Source organism: Anomalospiza imberbis, chromosome 25 (genome assembly GCF_031753505.1).
Source record: "Anomalospiza imberbis isolate Cuckoo-Finch-1a 21T00152 chromosome 25, ASM3175350v1, whole genome shotgun sequence".
NCBI lineage: Eukaryota > Metazoa > Chordata > Aves > Passeriformes > Viduidae > Anomalospiza > Anomalospiza imberbis.
Window position 1 is genome coordinate 3,665,753 of NC_089705.1, and position 15,292 is coordinate 3,681,044.

The 15,292-nt window shown below is 45.3% G+C and overlaps 1 protein-coding gene across 1 annotated transcript in view; it reads right to left on the reverse strand.

The window, feature by feature from the left end:
* Positions 1-13,586, reverse strand: part of CDCA8 (cell division cycle associated 8) — a 438,802-nt gene extending 425,216 nt beyond the window's left edge. The window contains exon 1 of the mRNA XM_068172736.1: positions 13,580-13,586. The gene's annotated coding sequence lies outside the window, so the exon portion shown is untranslated. The remainder of the gene's footprint in view (positions 1-13,579) is intronic.
* Positions 13,587-15,292: the final 1,706 nt, after the last annotated feature.

Below are 15,292 nucleotides of genomic sequence, written 5' to 3' on the forward strand. Positions count from 1 at the left end.
GTTGGACACTGAAGCCCCCTGACCCCCATCTGTACCACACCTGGAGAAACCTGGAAAAGGGCACAAGGGCCCAGGAAGGCTGAGAGAGAGAGAAAATTTGTAAGAAAGAAGAAAATTTGTAATAACAGCAAGGGAAAGAAGAAAACCAAAATGGTGGGAATCCAGAAAGCCCAGTGGTTTTTAGGAAGATGAGCAGAAATTCACCGATGTCAGTAGCCCTTTGCACTCTCTTATGCCCCATTGTGCCAGTCCTGGTGCCAAGTCTATCTGGCTGTGAAGCCTTAGGATTTCAGCTTTTATATTTTTCATCTATTTGTAATCCTGCAGTTCTTTAGTGCATAACTCCAAACTCCATGTGCAGTGGGAGCTGCTGCTTCCCCATTTTGGGCAGACACAGCCTCTCCAGGCTCCACAATTCCTCTCCAGGCCTGGCAGTCAAGGACACCTCACTGCCTCAGGCCCTGAGAGATGGAAACAAAAGTGAGTTGGGGGCAGCAAACTTGGGGTAAATGACTTCATTAGCTGAAGCTGTAATTGGAAGATGAAGCCCCAATATGCAAATGGACCAAACTTATAAAGTGTGAAAATCTGTGACCATTTTGGGTGTAGCCCCTGGGGGGCTTTGTCTGCCTGAAATGTACCTGAAGGCCATTCAATAAATAGAACTGCTTTTTATTCCCTTAATTTTGTCTGGCCTGTGTTTTTTAGGTAGCCAGAAAAGGCATCAGCTGTCCCCACTGCAGCAGCAGGACAGGGCTGGCAGTGGGGACACACCCACACATGGGCTGGCACTGCACCAGGACACCCAGGGTAGCATCAGGGCAGTGTCACACCTTCTCCTTGCACCACAGCTCACAGTCCTGGCACACCTGGCATCTTTCCTGCCTCCTGAGAAGCAGGGGCAGGGCTGTGGAAGCACCAGGGATCCAGAATGAATTGCTCTACCAGTGCCAAGCAGCCTCAGCAGATGTTCCTGGTGTCAGCAGCATGCTCCAGACCCCCATTTTTATTCCTGGAATGAACACTGGGAACACATCCTTGCAGTTTCACCTTCTTACAACCTCACACATCTTCAAGAATAAATTCCCTGGCCTTGCCAGTGCAGAAAAGTATCAGTAATGTTATGGCTAATTTTATTTGTGGAGCACTCCCTCAAACACAGCAAGCAGATGAAAAAGCCAAACGAGGACAGTGGGTCAGCAGGCGAGCTGTGCTCTGTACCAGAAATCTCTGTGCTTAATTTATCAGATTTCTCATAAAAATCTCCCTCACCTGGGGAGTAAATCTGCTTTAATGTATCACACCTATTGCTAACTCACAGAATTGAAAATCTCATTTCATGGGCCCCAGGTTTACCCGATTACAATTCCACTGTGGAGAGTTTCTTAAAGCAATACAAGCTGATAATGAAATACTTGCTGGTAGAGCAGCATTTTTATACCTGCCCCTAGCCATGGGAAAAGGATAACCCCCACAGGCTTGCCTGGCTGGCACTGCAGAGCCCAGGGAAGGGGCACACAGGCAGACACAGCCACCCTCCTGCAGCTCAGGCTGGGGAGATTTCCACTGGCGTGCTTATCTAAAGGGAAAAGCATTTCCTTCAACGATAGCTCTGAATTTATGATCAAGTCGAGATGTCAAGATTGCTGAGACACCCTTTTAAGGCAGCTGTAAATTGTTTAGACAATAAGAAATGACAGCTTCTGCTCGAGCTTACAGGGGGAATCCAGGCTGGAGTGCAGATTTATGACTTTGCAGGTAGGAGACCACTGAATGCATATTCTTCACGGGGAAGTGAGCATCTCCAAGCCACACATTTGGTTGTTCTTTGTACTCATACTTCAATTTGCTTAAAAGCAGGAATTTAGGTCTCTTCTGCAGCAGGAATTTAGTTTTTTTCTGCAGCAGGAATTTAGGTTTTTTCTGTAGCAGGAATTTAGGTTTTTTCTGTAGCAGGAATTTAGGCTTTTTCTGTAGCAGGAATTAATTTAGGTTTTTTCTGTACCAGGAATTGAGGTCTTTTCTGTATTGCTCATGCTTCAGGGCTGCTCAGAGGCACTGATGGCCAAGTTACTGTTGGAGAGGGACCCGGCACATCCATGGAATTCACAGCCCCTCCCTCATGCTCACCTCTCTGCCTGCACCCACCTGTTCCCAATGCTCTCCTTCTCTGCACGAGGCTTGTGCAGCCTGAGGCACCTCTGGGCATTGGCACAAAGGCAGAAATTCTGCCCAGTAGTAGCTCTGGATGAGAGCCCTGATCCCCCCCTGTGGGACCGAACGGGGGCTCAGGTGTATTTTACAATGTGTGGGTGTTGTCTAGAGCAGGGAAGCTTTACCCACTTGGAAATACAGGATCTGACCTTTCACACATAAATGCACCCAAACTGACCTGGAAGAAGTGGAGCAAACACAATCACAGAATAGTTGGGGGTAGGAAGGAACCCCTGGAGATGATCCAATCCAATCCAATCCCCTGCCAAGACACGACCACAGGAGCCCAGAGCAGGTGTCCAGGTGGGGTTGGAATGTCTCTGGAAAGGGAGACTCCATGTCTTCCCTGGACACCTGCTCCAGTGCTCAGCCACACTCCATGCAAGGTTTTTCCTCATGTTGAGATGAAACGTTGTATTTTTGTTTATGGCCATTTCTCCTCATCCTGTCACTAGCACCACTGAAAAGAGTCTGGCACCATCCTCTTGGCACCCCGTGGAGATATTTGTGTGGATTGATGGGATTTCCTCTCTCCAGCATCAGCTCAGCATTTCTGAAAACACAACCCTGAGCGCACTTTCTGAAATCCAACCGGGTTGTCTGAAAACCTCCCTGTGGAATGTTGCTCACAGCCCAAATTTTCAATTTCTACTCACACAAAAAACCTGAAGCCTCTGGCTTGCCCGTACCCAAACTCACTTTATTTAGAGCCAGGCAACCAAAACATAATCAAATTTATCAACCAGATCTCATCATGTGGAAAGCAGAGTGATAAAGCCTCAATTGCAATCGACTGAATTTTGAATTAAGCAATCAACTGATTAATTACTTGACTTTTGTCTAATAAAGCAAAATGTAAATGATGTTGGCACAAGAGTTACATTCCATCACTGTAGCTCCTGCTTTCCTGTGTTGCATGATATGGGAATTCACTGGAATTACAGATGACGGAAGAGATGTGTGAGTCTGTCAGAAAATGCCCAGTTATTCCAGACTGCCATTAGTTTTTCTTGCTGTGCAACGTGTTGCAAAAGAGGGAAGAGATGTTTATGTACACAGGCAAGTATTCTGCATCCCTATGCAATAAATAGCAAGTGCCAGGTTATTCTGTCAGTTCTGGCATCCTCTATCAACACTTAAGTAGATACAATCCATTGTACCTTTCAGATTGATTTCACACTGATGAATGTGAGATTGTCAGGTTGATCAGTCCTCCCAAATACATTAATCCACTCTGAGGTCATCCTGAGCTCATTTAAAATATTCTTTCTCTGTCCTGTGATACTTCTGATAAATGGCCAGTGGAAGACAGAGTCTCCTCTGCAGGATGTCAGGGCCAAACGTGAAGGCTGTCAAAAAATCAGCATTAAAACCTGCTCAATGTGCTGTTTTCCAAAAATCCTTTAAATGGCACAGCGTGTTTGCTGACATTAATCACGGGTGACATTCTAGGGAGGGCTGAGTGTGCATGTCAAGAGAAACTTCTCCAGATCCCAAAGACATGAATCACCTGGAAAGCAACTGTGTTTCTATCTTCTAGCTGCTAAAAACCCATCACTTCTGTGCCTTTTACTGCCTCACAGCCCTTCAATCCTTCACTTCCCCACAGTGACCTGGGAGGGTGAGCACCAGCAGCACATTTCCAAGGATCCAGTAATTCCCACTGCCAGGAAATGCCCCAAGAGCAGCCCCTCAGCTACAGCCAGAGGGGAAACAAAACCCAACAATCCCATAAGAAAAAGGAGTTCTAATTTTAGAAATCAGAAAAATAAATGGCTGCAGGCCTCTATAATCTCCACATCAGCACAACAAGATGCTTAGTCAATAAAATAGTTCAGCTAAGTGATCTCAGCATGTAATTCCGTACGGATTTTTTTTCAGGGGGAAATGCTATCATTTTCCATTTCAGTTTAATGAATCATGTGAATTATAGTAACATTACAAATGGTTCTCTCTGCAGCCTATTAGTTTGTTTCTGTATGATTCTAATGGAAGACATGCTTCATTTCCATCCTAGCTTGCCCTCAAGCCATTACGAATAAATTGTATTATCATAAGCAGTTACCTTTTAAAATGATCTTATCAAAAGAAAGTATTTTGCATTGTTGAGGAGTGTTTATTACCATTTTGGGCAAAGTGCTGCAGGCACTTCACTCTTTTTATAAATACAAATAATTGTAGCAAAGAGACCAAGGGGCTGGAACTGCCTGGGCACAGGGATGAACATCTCCAGAGCACTGGTGCTCCCATCAGCAGCAAATTGAATCCTTCACAGGTTCACAGAGTTTAAGGCCATGAGACAGTTCAGTTATTCACTCTGAACTCCTGCACACCCCAGGCTGCTGCAGCTCACCCACCTGCCCCTCCAGTGAAACCAGTCAGCAGTGCCCCAGCAGGGCTCCCTGAGGATCATCCTGCCTGGGCTCAGACACACCAGGAGAAACAGGACTGACCCTTCCAGATGGTGCTCACCCAAGTGAGGGATCACACTCGTGGTTTCCCAGACTTCTTTCTTGACGCAGCCCTGAAGCATCACAAGTTTTTTCTATTTTTACTGACTCCTGTCACAATTTCACAGGAGGACAGACATTTTGACTATAAATAACTACACAGCTATATATATCCATGTAGGAAAGAGTAACTACCCTCACAGGGAAGAATTTCAAGCAAATCCCTGCTCAACCTTATTAAAGAACCCCCAGTGTCAGGCACCCTGTGCTCCCCAGCCATGACAAGCCCATGTTTCACTTGGTTCATCAGGGAAAGCTTTTGCAGAATATTAATTAAACCTCTATTCCTTGCTATTTGATACCATTTCTTCTAGCCCAGTCTAGAACACACAGGAGAATTTCCCCCCTCTACAGTTTGAGGAGTTTTTTAGGTTTGTTTAGGGGTTTTTTTTGCACATTTGAAGAACATTCCAGTCAATCTTTTTGAGACTGGGCAACAGCAATATCCTTGACCTTTCTATATAAACCAGCATTATGTCCCTCAGTCGGAAGGGGGTCAGAGGGCATCAGATACCTTAGTAATTTTTAATGTAAGCTAAATCTAAAAAGGAAAAGTAAAATCCCTGAGTTTTCTGAAGCTTACCAGGACACTTGGCTGGAGAATGCCAGAAAATCACAAGAATCTTGGTGGTTTTCGATGCAGCATCTTTGATTTCAATAACCCACGTCAAACACAGCCTAAACACTGCTCCAAATCAGCAAATAATGGTCTGGGCAAGAATGTCAACAACAGAAGAATCACTTCTAGGTAAAAATGAATGCCTTGATGGAGTGTTCCACTTGAGAACACTTCATTTTGCCCTCTGCTCTCCAGGTCACTAACTGCAGGAAGCCTCCATCTATTCAGCATCCTGTACCAAAAGTTTGTCATATGAATAAATGATACATATTCATAGTCCAGCTGCTACTTGGATGGTCAGAGCCTGACTAGATGAGCAGCACTGACAAAACCACCAGGTAGCTCAGTCACCGTGCTTCTCAGTAATAAAAATGCAAATAAAATGGGAAGTAAGGATTCTTGCTACTACCATGAAAAATTAAAGTGCTGTCAATTTAATGCAGTTTTGCTTTTCCAGTAAAATAGCATCTGTTCTCCCACACTGAACAGTAATAACACCCTGCAAGGCACAAGGTCTAAAGCTTCTAATGACACGTTATAAGCCCACTTTTGCTGTGCCCACCTTGGGAACGACATTCTTTTATAAAAACGGAAAGAAAAGAAATACGTCTGGGAAAGAAATACGTTAATTACAGAGCTCTCGCTCATAAGCTCTGACACTGGATAGGGATGACAGAATTTACACTGTTATTTCTCTCCAAGGTGCAGAAAATCACGGAATCATTAAGGTTGGAAAAGCCCTCCAAGAGCATCGAGTCCAAGCTGTGCCTGATCTCCAGCCCAGAGCACTGAGTGCCAGGTCCAGGTGTTCCGTGGGCACCTCTAGGGATGGGGACCCCAAACCTCCAATCTCTGGCCACCCTTTCCATAGGAAGATTCCTGCTGATGTCCAGCCTAAGCCGCCCCTTGCACAGCTCGAGGCCATTTCCTCTTCTCCTGTCCCTGTTCCCTGGTGATGCCTTTTTTAGGCTACCTAAAAACAGAGGCCAGACAAAATTAAGGCAATAAAAAGCAGTTCTATTTATTGAAGGGTCTTCAGGTACATTTCAGGCAGAAAAAGCTCCACAGGGGCTACACCCAAAATGGACAATGGGTCACAGGTTTGCACACTTTTATAATTTTGGGCCATTTGCATATTGGGGCTTCATCTTCCGATTACAGCTTCAGCTAATGAAGTCATTTACCCCAAGTTTGCTCCCCACAACTCATTTTTGTTTCCATCTCTCAGGGCCTGAGGCAGTGAGGTGTCCTTGATGGCCAGGCCTGGAGAGGAATTGTTGTGTCTGCCCAAAATGGGGAAGCAGCAGCTCACACTGCATACGGAGTTTGGAGTTATGCACTAAAGAACTGCAGGATTGCAAACAGATGAAAAATAGAAAAGCTGAAATCCTGAGGCATCAGCTGGAGCAGAGCCCGACCCCCCCGGCTGTCCCCTCCTGTCAGGAGCTGTGCAGAGCCAGAAGATCCCCCCTGAGCCTCCTTTTCTCCAGGCTGAGCCCCTTTCCCAGCTCCCTCAGCCGCTCCCCATGGCACAGACTTTTGATATTGATGATGTATAAATGTGTCCCTGATCAGACACTAACTGTAATTATTTGCAGCTTAAAGGTTTAACAATTGTGTCAACCTGAAGTTGTCAGAGGGTGGGAACAGACACTGGGGTGCTGCAAATTAAACCATGCTGGCAACCACTTAAAAGTGCTCCTAATAGGTTTGGCTGTAGGAGCTTATTAACTGACAGGAGAAGTCCTGCCATGGGGAAAGGAGCTTCCTTTTATGAGCTACAGAAAATAAATTAGATTTTTCTTTCCTCTACCCTATGTAGGAAGAAAAAGCTCTTTGATACCAAGAAACATGAAACAATGAATTGTCATAAGACCCAGACAATAATTTAATTTTGAAAATGGAACCTGTTCCGTTTTTTCAAGTTTTTGGCTCCCATCAGCAAGGTGAGGTCAAATATACATGTATATATGTGTGTATATATATATATATATAGAGAGAGAGAGAGAGAGAGAGAGAGAATGGCAGGACACAGGGAATGGCTTCACAGAGCCAGAGGGCAGGGTTAGAGGGGAACAAGTTGTTCCCTGTGAGGGTGGAGAGGCCCTGGCACAGATTGCTCAGAGGAGCTGTGGCTGCTCCATCCCTGGCAGTGTCCAAGGCCAGGTTGGACGGGGCTTGGAGCACCTGGGATAATGGAAGGTGTCCCTGCCCATGGCAGGGGGTGGAACAGGGTGGGCTTTAAGGTCCCTTCCAACCCAAACCATTCTGGGATTCTATATACACAAATATTCTGGGCGGTTTTGGGTTGGTGTTTTTTTGGTTTTTTTGTTCGTTTGTTGGGTTGGGGGTTTTTTGGGGGTTTGTTTTGTTTTGTTGTGGGGTTGGTTTTGGTTTTTTTGGTTTTTTTTTTGATGGGTTTTTGGTTTTGGTGGTTTTTGGGGTTGGTTTGTTGGTTTTTGTTTTTTTTTTTTTTGGGTTTTTATTGGGGTTTTTTTTGTTTGTTTGTTTTTGTGGTGCTGTTCAAGCTTTGCTTCTTTTAAATAGTAGTTGGAGAGAGACAAGAACTCCAAGTGTACCCTTCAGGCACTCACAGCCTGACTCTCCTACCCTACACTGCAAGGCCAAAGGTCCAAAGTTCAGCCTTTGGGCTGGGGTTCTGCTGGGCCAGTGCACATCTGGGACTGCACCTGCAGCTCAGGGGAGCAGCTCACCCTCCCTGGGCTCTTAAGGGCAAGAGCTTTCAGATTTGGGCTGTAATTTCTCTGCAGATAAAAGCCAAGATTAACCATCAGCCTTGTCCACTGCAGAGCACACCTGGTCAGAGAGGACCTGTCCCAGTCCTCACTCCCCTGGCCAAAAGCCATTCCAGGATGTGCAAAACAGACAAAAAGATAAATTAAGTGATACCAAATAAACAAACAGCAACTCCAAGTTTGCATTCAGACCACAACCAAGAAAAAAATATTCCTGTGCTTATCTCTGCACACAGCTCCCATCCACTAATGCTGGAGGCACAAGTCTTTCCAGGACCAAACCACGATCAGTTCATAATTGCAAAAATCTCCCAAGCACCAGGCTTTTAATTGTTTCTCTAAGATTTGCCTAAGAGCTATTTTAATTCCAAGCAGCTGTCTTAAAGAACAACAAGAAAACAACTTAATATGTAGGGCTTGACTGGGATAGCTCATTATTGATTGAGTAGAGAAGAAATAATTAAGTTCCTGAAAAATACATTTTGAGACTAGTTTGAGTAGAGTTTCAGAGACCAAATGAAGGACTCAGGGGGGAGTTTGTGTATTTTGGCATAGCAAGAGAACTGCACAAGCCCTGCTAGAGCTGTAGGGAGCTGAGGTTGGTTCTGTGGTGGTCCGTGGCACTGGGTGGTGACTGTGCAGACCATGGGACAGACTTGCTGCTCCTGTTTGTTATTTACCCTTTTCAGCTGTGCCCAGCCCTCCACCACCCTGGAGAGGAACCTTGACCACGGGCACAGCCTGGGACAAGCCAGCCTCAGTGCCCACCTGGCCTGTGGGGCTGGCTAGGTGTGGTCAGTGCCTCCCTGGACCAGGTCTGACTCTCAGGGCTACACAGATATCTGCTGTCCTTAAAAAAAAAATATAAAAAAAACAACATTTCCCCCTCCCTCCCTGTAAGTTATGTAGAACCTCTCCTACTTAGAGGCACTTGTCATCAATTATCTCAACCCATCTGGCTTTGTCTCCAAGTGGCATTGATTATGAGCATCCTGTGCCCTAGAGATAAACACACCAGCCCCATTTCCCCCCTGTGCCTTCTCCATATTGGCTCCTAACGTGATCAGACTGGCGATGATCAGCCTGCTGGGAAATCAATAAGAGCACAGACATGTCACAGCCCCAAGATTAATGGAACTGACTTGGCACAGAAAACTTCCCTGCGTTCGCACAGCCAGCCCACAGTGCTTGTCAGTTCAAGTTTCCTTAACCACAGGCATGGATCCAACTTCGTGGCCATCCTCAGAGCTGGAGCTCACCCACTCCCACGGCTCTGGCTGCAGAGCCACCACTGAAACAGCCCACGCCAAGATCCATCAGGAGAGAATGTAAAGACTGAAAAAAAGTACCTTCATCCCAAGTAGTCATGAGCAGAATAAAAACCAGCCTAACAAAAAGCCCCTAACCCTGTCTTCACAGATTGGTTCTGGCAGGTTAGCAGCTGCATTTTGTTAATGATAATCATTCTGGGGAAGGCAAATTAACTTTTCTATTAATCCATCAAATCTGCCCCTTGTCTTGCTTTGGTTTTACATTCAGTATAGCTCAGAATCACTCCTCTCCAGTGGGACTGCTGGATCACCTCTTCCACACCCCTCAGTTTGCACAGCCCTGGCACACGGGTCTCCCACTGCAGAAATCCCTCTGCAGTCTGTACTGGAAATGTGGGAATGGACTTCCCCATGGTACTCGTGGGTGAACCCAGGAGCAGGTGCTGCAGAGATCAAGAAAAGAAGCAGGAAGGCAGAGACAAGAGGGTACTACACATTTTACAACTTATAGAATCTATAATATGCACCCAAGAGGTGGATAATTTAAAGTGCTTTGATGAGCTATTAGTAGTAAGTAATAGCTGCCATTAACTCCAGCAGAGCAAGGTCATGCAAGCTCCCAGAATCTGTTCTGCTCAGGATTTTCAGCTCAGCATTTTCTCCCCACATGCCACGAAGCAGTGCAGGCTGAGATTGCATCCCCATTCCCATTTACTGACAGCCAAGTCAAACCCACCACACATCAATTCCCCACAGCTGGATCCCTCACCCACAGCTCAGGAAAGGACCTCTGGAGACATTTCAGGACAAACAACCCTTTGCAGGCAGAGCTTCACTCTTAAGGCTACCAATTACAAAGTACGGGAATTAAGTAATTTAATTTTCAACCTGGATCTATAGGGCTGAGGATGAAAGGATACAAAGCTGTCCCATTGTTTGCAAACTAACAGCAGCTCTAAGAGCCAGCCTGGATCCTGGAACAGAGGGAGAGAGAGGGAAATGAAAGAGCATGTGTGTAAAATATAGATAAGAAAGCAAATCCCAGCTGTCGTCCCTATCAGCCCTTCCTATTTCTCTGGCAAGAACATGTAATTTTGTGCCGTAATAGCAAAGGTTGGAGTGACTGCTGTCACATTTGAATGATACTGCTATAGCTCCCCTCTTTATATGTATCTGAAATGGGAATCTTGGAATCTGGTTGCTGGGTACTGGTGGTTTTTTCCAACACTTGTCTCAGTCCCTACTTTTCTATATAAAATGCCCCGTTCTGAAGCACAGATCAGAGATAAACAACAATATGTGCCTTGCATGTTCAGAGACTTTCTGAAACATCCTACCATTTCTCCTTTCAGGGAGCTGTAATTTGTGCTCCCACAAACCTATGAAGAATCAAATTTACCCATGCCCAAAGCAAATCCCATTTGAAAGGAATGTTTAATTCCAGCCTTGAGGACAGGACCAAAGAATTAGCTCCCTTAGAACAAAGGGAACAACCCAATTTTAGAACATCAATGGAAGAAGCACAAATGACTTCAAGAAGCAGCTCCAGGTGTAAATGGGTGGGTGAGTGGGAGTAGGAACATTCAGGGAGGCACCAGATTCTGGGGACGCTGCCTAAAACACAAGCTGAGAGCCAGCACCTCACGTATGCAGCCTGTCACAGCTCCAGCCCACAAGTTTCCTCTCAAAACTTTGAGAAGAATCTGTTCAACACTTCCAGCCTCAAAACACACACTTCGTTCCCATTCAGCTCAAGAGTTTTACTTCTCTGATCATAAGTGTTAGTGCTATATATAGAATGTATTACACATGGTCAAATTCACATGAGCAAGAAACATGAGTTTCTAGATAATCAACAATTTTGCAATGGAACTGTAAGCAAGAGTTGAATTAATCTTATATTTAAAACCTTAAATCTTTACTTAATGTGTACCTAAGGACAGAGCTTAAGTTCCGCACATGCACACTTGTCAGTTTTTTGCTAAATTAATGTGGTAAATAGCTGTAGAAAAAAAGATTAGGTGAAATAAATTCAGAGAGTCATGAAATTAGAGGTGCTTGGTTTTTCCCTCCCCAGAATTATGGAATGAAACAATAGCTTCCCATTCCAAGCCCCTGGAGCAGACTTTAAAATTCAGATCCACTTCCCTTGTTCTGCAGGGAGAAACATTACAGGGGAGAAACATTACAGAGATTTTTTTTTTTTTTTTTTTAATGCACTGATATTTCATTAAAAGTGGACCCAAGCCACGGGCCCCTCTCACCTGCCCTGGCAGCGCTTCCTCCTCTCTGCACGCTCCATTTCCCACCTGAAAAACACCCCCAGCCCCCCTTCTCAAGCGCTGCCACTTCTGACTGATAGCACAAAATTGAACTGCACTAAGCACACATCCGAAAATCTGATAAATATTGTTTGGAAATATAATTGAGGTTTAACTGGAGCATGAATTTTTCACTTTGAAGCAAAGATTTCTGCACTTATTTATGAGGAAGATTTAGTGTTGCAAATAGCGATGACAGTTGAGATAAATGTTAACCCGAGTTATGCTTTTCCTCATAACCTGCAGAGGCTCTCTCGGCAGTGCTGCGTGTCAGCAGGACACACATCACCGGGCAGAGCTGCAGAAAGCCCCAGACACTCCCAGCCCTGCTCTTCCCAAGGCTGCACCGGCTGCAAAATTGATCAGAAGCATCCAACACATTTGGGGTGCAAAACCCGAGCTAAACATCGAGTCTGAGCCTTGGCTTACCCTTGGATCAGGTTTTGTGTCAACAGGGCTCTTGACACACCAGTTGATGGCTTGGTCATGAATATTTAAGAGCAAAGTGCTCCCCAAAGTTGTTTTACAACACCAGAACTCATCTCCCACAGCAGTTATTCTGCTTTCAGTCCCACAGTATCTGTACCAATTTGTACCCAATAGTTTGGCCATTACCGAGGCACTCGGAGATAACAGGAAGGGGCTATCAGGTTTTAATCTAAAGTTCTTTAATATCCTAGGAAATCTCTTACCCCGATGCTGAGACCTGCAGGAGCTGTTGTTTGTCAGAGCCCTCAGCCACATCCTGCATGTCGTGCCAACACCCGAAACAAACCTTACACCCCCAAAACCTTGCAACGCTGCTATGTTAAACAGAACACCTTCTGATAGAAGGTGCAAAATTATAATTCCATTTTAATATTGTCAGAGTAGCTGATATTAAACTATATTCCTCCACGCTCATCTGTGTTTTCATAGGTTTATCTCTGAATTTGAATGCAGCAAGTGCTCAAACTGCAGGAACGTGCTGCTCTAATCAGAGCTTCACTAACAAGGAGCCACTGGTATCAAACAATGTTATATTAAATCAAGGATGAGCATTTAAAATTCCTGCATAGCACCAGGTCAGAGCCGGCGCTGGACTCGAATTTTAAAGCTCCATCCTCCCATTAACACTCGTTTTCAACTGTGCAAACAAGATAGTAACAACACTCTAAACGCAGCAAACGCTAAATTCAGATCCCGGCTCCGTGCCTCATAAATTTTCATCCTGGCATCACTTCTTGTTCTTTTTACAGCATTTTAAAAATGTAGGTTAGCCTTTGCATTTTAAGCAGCCGCGATTGTATCAAATGCCTGGATTTTACAGCAGCCAAGATGTTCCCAAGTTTGATGAACTGATCTCAAGTGAGATAAATTATGTCAGTTGTCGGCTTTGTCAGTAAATCACGAGTTGACATTTCCCTGATTTGTAAAGGTATAATGTAGCAGTGGAAAGAAGCGAGCTCTTGAAAACCTGCACGGAAGGTGAGATTAATAAGCAGTTCAAAGAAAATGTCCCAATGTAATGGGCTTGGAACATCCATACTCAATTCCAGTTCATTTGCTATTTCTCAGGTTTTCTCTTTTAGGAATTCAAAAAATGCTGTATAAAACATTTTATGGAATATTCCATCTATGTGCTTCTTTGCTTTACAATAATTGACAACATTTACATATATTTCCATGTTATATTATGCCATAAATTTGCATAGATCCAGGTAAAATTGTTCAGCTTTGAGCCTGCTGCTTCAATGAATTTCAGGAGCTGAATCACAGCTCCAATCTGAATTACATTGCTCCCAGAATTCCCTTTCCTGTGCAGCTCTGGAGAATATATCCCTGGTTAATAACCCTGGTGGTGTCTGTGCTGTGGAGCTGCACTGCTGTCTGTCTGTCTGTCCCACACCAGCGCAGCTCCCAGGGGAGACACTGCTAAGGTGAAACCACCCAGTGTGGCTCAGTCCCACCTGCCTTTCTCCTCCCTCCGTGCTCACCTGAAGGGAGCAGGGTTTGGATGGCCCAGCGCTGCACAAGGTGGCAACACATTTCTCTTTCAGGCAGCACTGAAGAGAGGAATTCGACCAGTTTTTATACTGAAGCTAATTTAACCCGATTTAGCCCACTTTGTATGTTCACTCTGCTTTCTGGAGTTATTTTTATTGCACTGGAGCTGTGCTTGCAGGCACAGATGGTTCCCGAAATGAACAAAAGCAAACCCCACTCGAGCCGGCCTGGGAGCAGTTACATGAAAGTGTTACAATTTGGTTAAGAAGTAATTTGGGGCTGTGTTTTGATTTACACTAACTGAAATGTACTGGTTCACCACAGAGATGCCATGAATTTATATGTGGCATTTGGCACACTCACCAACCATCTGGCCCCTGTAAAGAGCACACGGGACATCACAGCCTCGGGGGCAATGTCTGAGCTGGGCTTTGATCACCATCAGGATTTTTTTTTATAGGACCAGTCCATCAGCAAATCTCATTGAGCAGAGGCTTTTGCATTGGTGGATAAAGCATAAAGTAAAAAACACGGGTAGTAAAGCAACGGGAGGCTACACATATTATTGCTAATATCCCCTCGAACACAGCCAAGAGGCTGATGAACCATAACTTGCATGTTTTAGACAAGATATTCTTTCCATATATGCACTTTTTGACCTCATTTAGGTGCTGCTTTTAAGGCAGAATTCTTCTGAAAGCAGAACTCCACAGTGGGGAGAAAGAGGATGGAAATAATTGCATGAATAGAAGAAGTCAAAGATTAAAAACAAGAATTTAAGGATGCTAAAGGCCAACCCCTCACAGTAATACTGCATAAAAAAAGAAATTGAGGAATAGTGACAGAGTATCACAGCCCTGCAGGATTATCTGGTGGAAACAAAATGCATCCGAGCTTGCCAGCTGGTGCCAACAGCTCTTTACCTTCTCGTTCCCTCGTGTTATTTGTATTTGCATGACAATAGCACTGAGACCGCACAGCAGCCAGCACGGCTCAGCATCCAGCCAGCAGCAGAGACAGGATTCCTGCCCTGAAAGCCTGGGAGTTCACACTCACAAAAAGAGGGAAGATAATTAACTGTTCGCTAGAGAAAGGCTGAAGTGTGTTAGGGGAGTGAATCGAGCCCGCAGCACCCAGCTCAGTGCTTGGCACCAGGTTTCCTCTCCAGGCTGGGTGTTCTCCCCAGGCTCCTGCAGCTGGGAGTAAAGGCTGGGCTCTCTGCATCCCAGTGGAAGGCAGGGCTGGCCCCAAACCAGGCTCAGTGTCAGTGGTGTGGCTGCAAACTTTCGCTTCCATTTCAAGAACCCAAACTCGATTTCATCCCACGGCCTTGCTGGATGCCACGGGCCAGGGCCAAGCAGCAGCAGGACACTGTCCCCTCCAGCCCAGGGGCTGTCCCAAAGCTCACCTTGCTCACAAGGAGCAGCCAGCACTCACCTGACACTTTTACTCTCCCATCCCAGAACCAAGACCCCTCTGCAGAGCAGCAAAGCTGCCACCAAACCCTCCTCGCTCAGGGATGTGGCCAAGAGGAGCCTTGAGAAGGCTGGCCTGGAACAGAGAGCAGACAGAGCTAAAGAATGAAGTAGGGATTTATTAGAATGCCTCGATGGAT